This window comes from Cataglyphis hispanica, chromosome 20 (genome assembly GCF_021464435.1).
Source record: "Cataglyphis hispanica isolate Lineage 1 chromosome 20, ULB_Chis1_1.0, whole genome shotgun sequence".
Taxonomy (NCBI): Eukaryota; Metazoa; Arthropoda; class Insecta; order Hymenoptera; family Formicidae; genus Cataglyphis; species Cataglyphis hispanica.
In genome coordinates this window covers 4101065-4111585 of record NC_065973.1, presented here as the reverse complement: position 1 = coordinate 4111585, position 10521 = coordinate 4101065, and positions in this window count along the sequence as shown.

Here is a 10521-nt window from a genome sequence, read left to right as displayed (position 1 = left end):
TTTGCATAATGCATTTTTGTCAGCATTTCCGCAAATGTCAAAAGACGAGATAAAAATCGTTTTATTAAATCCTGCGGAAAATCTCGTCGATATCTTTAGCAGTGATGTAAGAAGCTTTCTTAAAGCAGAAAAGTAACTGATAGAATAAAATGTTATTTATTCATATTCTCAATTTTGAAAAGAACCTTGATCACGTATTTGGCGATATTTAGATATTATCACAGATTCAAAGTTTTACTAATGTTTCGTGATAATGTTTGGTACGATAAGAAAATTGTAGTGGAATTAATTAAATATAAATAATAAATAATTTAATAATTAATAATTAAATAATTATATAAGCATGAGAAAGAATAAAATTAAATTAAAATTATATCGAAAAGAATAAAATATATCGACTTTGGAATTTGTGAAAAAAGTTTTTTTTATAGAAAAATAAAGAACACACGCATTTTATGATCTCACGTAATATATAAATTATTTCGTAATATTTTCATTCAAAACTTAAGATTGAGGAAAAGTTTTTATAAAATTTTTCTCTTAAAGTTTCTTCTTCAAATTCATTTCGAGAAGTACTGTAAAAACTTCATAAAGGAATACTGTAAAAAATACTTGTAAAAAGATTGTACCGAAGAAGTTTCTTAAAAAACTTAGTTTTTCATTTCGAGCAATAATTTTCCGAAAATGCAAAGTTGTAAAATTTAGTTTTCGCGAGCCATAAAATGAATTGTACGCCCGCAAATTATCTGCGATAGCAGAGATGACAAGCGAGATGTGCACGTGGTCGCTATCAATTTCTATCGTCTCCGAGAAACGCAGTTTATCTTTCTATATCAGCTGATAGAATTTGTGCCATTGCACGGAGACGATGAGTTTCATTTTTTGCAGTGACACTTGCAGCATCCATGCCTGACATAAATAAACATTCGACATTCTTCGAGAATTCTTATAGAATATGCCAGATGTTGGCAAAGTTCCAGAGATGACGTAACTATGAATATGGACACGGACTAAAAAGTATTATAATGTTCGAGTAGTATAATGAAGTTACGTCCGATTCTTAGCTTCAATTTTAATAAAAGTTATCGGCGAACTAAGTATATTCGTAAAACTTTTAATCGAATTTCTGTGTACTTGTGTTTCGGTAGAATTTAAACTTACACTCGCGTTGCGAATTTGCTTAAATGCTTCAAAACTTGGAAAATATAAAAATTAAATGTTGATGCTTAAACATATAAAACATTTCATGTAAAATATTTGAATATTTATTCCAGCAGTAATCTCAAAATGTATACTAAAAGAATTAGAAAACATTTTAAAATATCGTCTTTTTTAACATTTTCATGAAACATTTGCATATTTATTTTAATAGAAATTTTAAAATGTATATTATAAAAATTAAAAAATATTTAAAAATGAGAAAATGATATTTTTTAAATGTACATTTGTAGAATTTGCATTAGAATTTATTCTCATAAATATATCTCAAAGTGTATTTTATCCTGAACGTTATGTTTGCATAAAACGTAATATTTATATAAAATATAACATGAGGATTTGTCAAATTGAATTGTCATGTAAATTTCTACTAGCGTTATAAGAAACGGTTCCTTCAGTGTAGACTTTAAAAAGATTCTACTTGCAACAGTTCAATTTGGCAAATTCTCTCAGCTCATACATTTCGGTCAAATCCTAAAGGCTCAAGCAAAATTGCAACTCTTCTAATTTGTAAATTTATACAATTGCGCAATTACGCGAGAGAAACTATTCGTTACAATTCCTGATTCTATTCTGTTTACTCAGGACACCAACTGCAAGTCGAGAGACCATGGCATGGCAATGAGATTTCTTGGTTCCACAAAGTAATAAACATGCGAAGAAGAGACATTCTTTACATCAATTCTCCAAGAGCAATTAGGGAAACTAGGGATTCCACGATAACTATGCAGCGAAATAACAAGAGGGACGTAAGAGTGATAAGATTAGATGGAAATTTATTTTGCCAGAAATACAGAAACGCAAATGTGCTTAACATTTACAATTTAAACACAAGTTTAAATACCCTTTCGGCTTTACTTAATGTCATCATTAAAATGTCGTGGAGATTTCTGAAACTAAATGATGTCACAAATCCATTAATAATGTTTAATGCTTATTGCAAGAACCATGATTCGTCTGGAAGAATATTAATATCAATTACTATAATCACCCGCAAAGTGACAGTAATACTTTGCGAGAAAATTCTACAGTAAGTTTCAGATAAGAAACTGCCAAAGTAAGAATGACAAACAGCTTCAAGCCCGTGCAAGAAATCTAAGATAACTCATGCCACAACAGGATAATTATATTTTCTTGATGCTGAAAGTTATAAAATTAGACGGATAAAAAGAATCCTTTCGAGATAACAATTTCTTTAACCGTCTCGAATAATATATACTTTGAATCTCGCGAAATGTTATTTCTTCTACGAAATTACATTACCTTTCTCCTTTAGAATATTTTATGATTTATTTTTCGCACTGATTTATAAACCACAGAGCTATTATTAATGTTTTCAATCATTATAATGGGTACGAAAATACATTAGAAAAAAGAAATTTTAAACAATTATTTTTGATAAGGAGTTTTTTTTTATATTTCAAAGTATTTTTATTATTTTTTAATTCTTTGGTTGTAATGAAAAAATGATTCGTTAGCTTTTAATTTGTTTTTTTTTTCTCATCTCGTGCTGATGGTCTAATGCAAATATAAACGTGAAAGGATAGATCATTATTTATCTTTGCGCGCTATAATAGCTCTGCACAAATATGATAACACCATCGCTCGCAATTGCAGTTACATGCAATTGCATTAAATATTTCTGCGATAAGGTAGGAGTAGGAAACATTGCAGAGCACAACAGATATCTTGATGCAAATGCTAAAATAGAAACTCGTCACGGAAAGAAAGAGAAATTGCCACAAAAATTCGTCACAAAAAATATAAAAAAGAAAAAACTATCTAGATGCATCATGCAACATCTTATTTCTCTTAGAAATAATCTCATTATATTTCTGTCGCTTTTTCCTTACGTTTTCACATTTCTCCGGTCTGATTAATTCTAGAAAGACATCGTTGTGAAAATTTAATGCATGTTTATATAAAAGTATTGAAACACTAACAGAGTTTTTTTTTTTAACATCGAAATTTCATTGCAATCATAAGGCAATTCTAAACAAACATGTGCGTAATTTTAAGAAATAAAATATCTTTATAAATACATTATTAAAAAAGTTTTAATATAAAGACATATTTTCAAAAGTGATCTATTATAAATTAACGTGCATAATTGCAGTTATTTAAATCCAATTATACAAATGATATAAAGTGCCACTAAATGAATAGACAAAAAATAACATAATTTGAAAATAAAGCCCGAATAAATAAATAAGAATAAACAAATAAATCTATTCTTTTTTTTTGTTATAGATTTTGTCTCTTTTATATCTTGTATTTTCTTTTAATAAAAGATACAAGCAGTTAAATTTAATCTTTTCTTTTATTATTCTTCTTTTTTTACAATTTTATTCTAAATGCAAGAGAGATAGATCTATTAGCTAAAAAGAAAAGATATAATTTGGACGGAAGCTTGTTGCTTTTTTGTTTCGATGGACATGACAAATTTCAGATTATGACAATAATTAGACAAACACGATAAATTTCCTGCGTACAAAATATAACCTGCGTTACGTTATTCGTAACAAATGTATCCCGAACAACATTCTATCGGTCGGGTGTATCGAAATGTTGCGCGAGTAATTTCCAGCAGCTGCGCGATGAAATGATAGATCTGGATTTCATATTTCAATTTTTTGCCTGCCTGAAAGAAGCGATCGCTCTCGTTCTAGCGCAACCTTTTGCGCTGATAATAAAATGGTTGTTGCCGACGGTGACTGCGCAATTAACGGGACCGAAAGCTCTAAAATGGGTAAGGACTAAATGATTTATAACTAAACGGATCGTCCGTTGAAAATAGTCTGTTTGATCGATCCCGCTTTCTCTTTGCAGGCGAAACGCTCTTTAGCCTTAGAGCCCCTTCTATCTTATCTCGTGTAAAATTTTCTATCTACATGGCATGAATAAGGACAAAAATGAAGAAACGTTAATTCGTTACCGTTGTCGTGGTAAGCATTAATTAATTATGCGAATACAATAAAGAAGTAAGGACAATGCAAAGGAGCAAAGGAAACGTCTGACAATAAATTATTATAATCGCTTGCATTGTATATTCCAGTGTGCTTAACGATTCCCGTTTTTGCCCGTATTCATCCACTGTGTGGCACACGTAAATATACATGACAACTATAAAAGAATTATAGATTAAGTTCTCGCGGCAAGTTATTACCGATAACACTAAATGGTAATACGTTTCGTTGATCAATAATAGTTTTGAATAATAAAAATTAATATTTTGCACAATTAATAATTGACCTAACGACGAAATATTTGATACAAGTTGATCGGCCAATTTATCAAAACTAAAATTCCATTGTGGTATGCGAGGATCGATTTTAGAATTTACCAGTGAGTATGTAAATCTCTTGCGATGGTCTATAATACCAGCATAAATCTCTTGTGACAGTACGTAATACAGGGATTAATTAAAATGTGCAAAATGTAGTGCATTTATATTGTATCAGATTCTTTCGATTCGCAGATTAGAGTGTACATTATTGTATTTTATCAATCGTTATTTACATGAGTATAAAAAAGATTATGCACCGCAGGTGTAATATTCGTACACATAAAAAGCCGCAAGTGCAACATAATTGCAAGCTTCAGATACCATTCTTTGAAAAAAAATTAACATTTTCAAGAATGTCTTTCGTTTATGTAGCAATCTATTTTTTTATTTTTTTTTTTGACAGTTCAAATTATACCTGTCAAATTGCAAGATCAGTTCGCATATTTAAAAATTTTAATATTTAACTGTAAGATGTCTATAGACAATTAACAATATTGCATAGAATCCATCCAGTGTTGTCAGCATGAGATAAAGTTTCGACTGTACAGTTAAGCGAGCCTGGATATTATTTTAATGTCATAAAAGAAAGAAAAGGGGAAAAAACATTTATAATTCGAATCGTTTTCCCTTACATACATATATACACAATAATATTTTTACGTTAAATCCATCCTTTTTTTTCCTTAAATTGCTCGTAAAATACGAGATTCATCTTGATATTAAATCCTATAAGAAAAATGATAAAAGACCTAAACATTAGAAAATAGCATTATAGGACATTTCAAAAAAGCCAAGTGTCAGAAAACGTTACCTTTCGCGTAGTTATTAGTGTTATATAAAATTTTTTATATCTTTCCATGATGCCGCATTTTCCCTTTTACTTTCTGAGAATTGGCAATTTCAATTATCCGTTTCATCAGTCAAAGCATAAGTCACGGTATAGCAATCGCATGATATTGATCTTTCGCAGTTCGTGTTTTACTTTTACTTATTCGGCACAATATTTCTGCTGTTGGAATCCTACGCCAGAACAAGGAAATTGCCTCTCACAAGAAGTACGTATTACCCTTGCCATTACTATCAAGTGCATTTGCCGGAAGAAGCGATGGCACTACGCGACGAAATGTCCTGTATTTCAAAAGGCGCCTCGAGACATCGGATGAACGTCATTCGTTTCGCAGTTGACAAAAAATCTTGATAACAGCGAAATATATCGATGGAGAATCGATAGCCAGAGAACCGCTCTTCTACTTTGACACTTTATAAAACCATCGCATCCAATCTTCGTGTATCTTCCAGGCTAAAGAGCTTCCAAATAAGGTTTAACATTTTTTGCGGCTGACGGCAATAAAATTTGAATATCCTTCGCGTTGAAGTGGCTTTACTATTAATCAATAGAAATGGCTTCTTAACGCAAGATGTTTGCTTTTCGAATCGAAGCCGATATTCCACGCACGTGCGATAGGATTCACACGATAAAAGATATTGACAACTCGATTAAAGGTGAGAGCCGTCATACAATTTCCTTCGATAAATTTTATTTGGGGCATATTTTTCGAATAATCGCACTACATGAGAAAAAAATTATTTAAGATTCACTGCAGATTCTAATCAAAAAAATTAAAATTATAATTAAAAAATGTTGGCGCGCACACTCTTTTAATTAATGCAATATCTGTTTATTTTATTTATAGATTCCTAAAAAATATGAACTGTAAATGTTTAATTTGCAATAGATTGAATTATAATTCTTTTGCAGTAAAGTTAGAAAAAAAATGTACATACTACGCTGCGAATAATATTCAGATTGTATCGGTGATCTTGTGGAAATTTTTGTGTAATGTACACGCTGACAGCTCAAAAGAAGAAATTGGCTTGAACACATTGAGCGGTTTGAAGATGAATGGAAAAATCGGTCGTGCATGTAATACAGGTATTTCTCCTGAGGAGCAGGAAAAATGTTATCTAAATGGATAAGAAAGTCGCTTGGTCGTTTGTTCTTTTCAAAAGATAAAAGCCACGAATGTATAGGTCGATAAACAAAATTATCGCAATGTGTTCTGGCAGTTTCAGATCGAGGCAGTAATTTTATATCAAAAATTGAAACTTACCGAAAACTTCATGCAATGAAAAAATGAAAATGCAATGAAAAAGTTCTTTACATTGAAATCTATGACAAAACAATGTTTTCTTTTTTTTTTTTTGCGATAAACAGAGAAAGTAAAATAAAATATAAATAACATAAAATTATTAAAAATCCTAAGCCCCATAATTTAAATCATATTTTTTTAACTATATTTTTACAATAAATCAATATTAATTCAGGCTATTATGGCGTTGAGTGCATTTATTAGCAATGATAAAAGCATTTTTTAATAACTGCGAAAAATGAAATATTTTATGTGTCTATTGCAGGGAAAATTAAATTCGTCCAAAACTACCTCGGTTTTTCTGTTCTGGTTTTATCCGCCGTAAATGGATCTTTAAATGAATACATGTATTCAATCAGTCGCAAGAATAAAATTTTCTTAAAATGTGTAACAAATAATTATTTTAAAAAACCCGACTTTTATTACTATGCAATGGGTGTGGAAGGAGAAGGAGGAGAGAAAGGGAAAGAGGAAGAGAGAAGTGCAAAGTATTGTTAAAATAAATTTAGGAAGAAGTTGAATATTCATGGGACATTCGAGCATCGTGCGTGAGCAAGTCAAATATAAATCAAACTTTTTTCAAAACTTGTTTCATTCGATCAAAATATTTCCAACGCACATCCAAGTCATAGCTTCTACTAAAATCTAAGCATTTTTGCCACCGGATTGGAAGTTTTTTTATTTCCGTGTCACAAAAAGTAGTGGGACGTGTCCGAAATAAAATTGAACTTTTCTCAAAAATATTCAATCAAAATAGTTCCTGAAATATTTATGACATAGAAATAAAAAAATTGCCAATCCGATGTCAAAAATGCTTAGATTTTAGTGGAGATTATGTAGAAAAATAACTTGGGTATGCGTTGAAAATATTTTGATAAAATAAAATGTTTTGGAAAAACCTTGATATATATTTGAGTTGCCCACGTATATATTAATATTTATTTTTTGCTCTCTCTCTCTCTCTCTTTTTCATTCGTGGTTGGTTACGCTTTATAAATTTATGATGTGTAGAGCAGAGATTCATTTCAAAATTGAGACATAATTACGCTTGCTTTTATACACATTCATTTAACTTCTTTAATGTTGAAATGTGCATATATTATATGTGAGTTTTGCGAATAATTTAGATTAAAATCCATTTAGGAAAATTTTCGTTTATGACATATTTGAATATTCCAATGTAAAAAGCACAGTATTACAATTTTAATGCTAATACGTTTTTGAGTATTCAAGAAATCATTATAATATCAAAATTAAATAAAAAAGTCAAATCCTAGCGATTGCACTCAACATAAATAAACTGAGCCCATGAGTTTTTCCTTTAACTGTTAAAATATTTTTTATGAATGAATGTAATATGTGCTCTCGTATTTTTAATATTTCTTGTGTAATTTATTTCAAAAAAGTCTTTTTATTTATATGCAAAAAATAATATATATTTTCTTAGAAAAACAAATTTTTATTTATTTCAAAATATCTATTTTAAGATAGTTTTATGTAAAAAATACCGAAAAAGAGAGAGAAAAACACTTATTATAAATTGTGAATACAATTCAATATGTATATCCAAAATTATATCATAAGATAAACTTGTAATATGTATGGCGAAAATAAATTGTTTCAAAAATTAGAATATAATTTTTTTCAACATATTTAACTTTAAAACAACAAAACATTTCGAAAATAATATTCCTAAAATTGGATTAATAATTTCTAATCGTAAATGATAAAAATATGGAATTCTCAGCTTTTTAATTGGTCCACACACATATTCTTATAATTTTTTTATATTACAAATATGATTATTATTTATTATAAAATATTATTATCATTATAACCATGTACTCATAAAAATATCATGTGTCATGATGTCACAAAGAATACAATGCTCACAAGGATATGTGTGTGAAAGTTGTACTTAATATAAAATATAGCTTACAATGATTAATTACTACACATTTTCATAATTAACGCGCACATTGAATATCCCATGGAAAGATCTCCGATTACATCTAAGGTGTACCAAGGACTCAAAACGCGCGGCCCTGGTCATGTATAAGTCTAAACTTTATATTTACGTACCGACATAAATTCACCAAACGACGCGCTTATTAATGGACTGTGATGTGTACCATACGCAGTTGGCTTATACGAAAGGCAAAATGTCGGTCATACCTGCGATGTCATTCCAGTAATAAGCGTCAGCAAATGTAACGTATAATTACAACGCGTGTGTAGTTCCGTTAAATTAATGTAAGCTGTACGAGTAAAACAACGAAGGTGTTCTGTGGTCTTTCTACGCAGGTGGAGGTATCGCGCTAACAAAATATGAGATGAAAAGTAAAATAGCGAAGCGGTTCAAACTGTAAAAATAAAATAACGCAAAGCGAAAAGCAAAAGTTTTCCTCACAAAATAAGAAGCCTTTATATGGAACAATATAAATATAGTATTGGATTACATTAAATATTATATTAAATTATTATATATATATATATATATATATATATATATATATATATATATTATATTATTATATTAAATATTATAAAAATATTTTACTTTATTTGCTAATTAAGAGTTACAAAAATTTTTATGTTTTGTAAAATTGCATCAAATTACTTTAATTGTTTTTGTGACAGCTTTGTACAAAAAAGTGAATATTATCAGCTATTAAATGCAATCTAAGATAATAAATAAAATAATTTATTAAAGTATTTATAATAGACTGCATTTCTAATAAAATTAAATGCAATCTAAGATAATAAATAAAATAATTTATTAAAGTATTTATAATAGACTGCATTTCTAATAAAATTAAACTTTAAGCTTTGGATTTTATTTGTAATAAATGAAATAGCCTGGCCATAAATGACACAATCAGACAATCGCTTTTAGTCTTGTGAAAAAATAGAGATCTATACAATCTTCTAGATCAATTTAATCTTCTAGAAACGTGATTTAATCTTTTAGAAATTTTAGAAGAAATTCCCCCTCAGTAAATCTCCTGTCAAATAGATGCGAGTAAAAAAAATTATTTAATGGATAAGATTTTCCTTTTCTAGAATCTGCTTTTCCAATAATTTTTATTTGAATTGAGATAACAGTGACACGTTATACAGAACATTTAATGTGATTTCACGAAAAGGATAAAACTTTTAGAAAAGTTATACTACACATAAGGATTGTATGCCTGAGTGGTACAACCATTCTATCTAACTTTATCTTGAAATATATATAAAAAATTATAAACATACATAGTCTAATGTTTTCACACTTTCGTTGAATCGAACACGTATAAAGCTTATCCGGCAACCCCACGTGGTGCGGTTTTCTTATTGGATCGCTTGCTGGTTTTGCCAGAAGGCGCTTGCAGAAGACAAGTTTAGCAAACATAGACATGGCTGTTGTGCTAGAAATTATTTGTCGGAGTATGCAATAACTGCTGTTGCAATGTTTTTGCTTATAGACTGAATGAGACAAAAAAAAAAAAAAATGAAAGAAAATCGAAACGTAGGATATGGAATCGACCTTGATTATTGCGGCTAAAGTGTTTTAACTATGCTGTTCGACGAGCTAGGGTAACAATTTCTGTGATCTACATTCGTGATTTAAACAGGTAAAGTGAGGAAATTGAAAAGAAATCTGTAAATGAAAAAAAGCTTAGAAAATAGGTAAAATTTTTTTTTCCAAACTTTAAATTCGACAAAATCTCGATTTTAAAGAATTGAAAAATTTTTAAACATTTTTATCACGTTTTCAACTTTTTTTTTTTTTTTTTGTAGATTTACTTCTCAATTGTACCGCTAATAATGAAGCATCGTGTATAAAATTCTTAACGTTTGTCGTTAGGCAATAAATTTAATTAA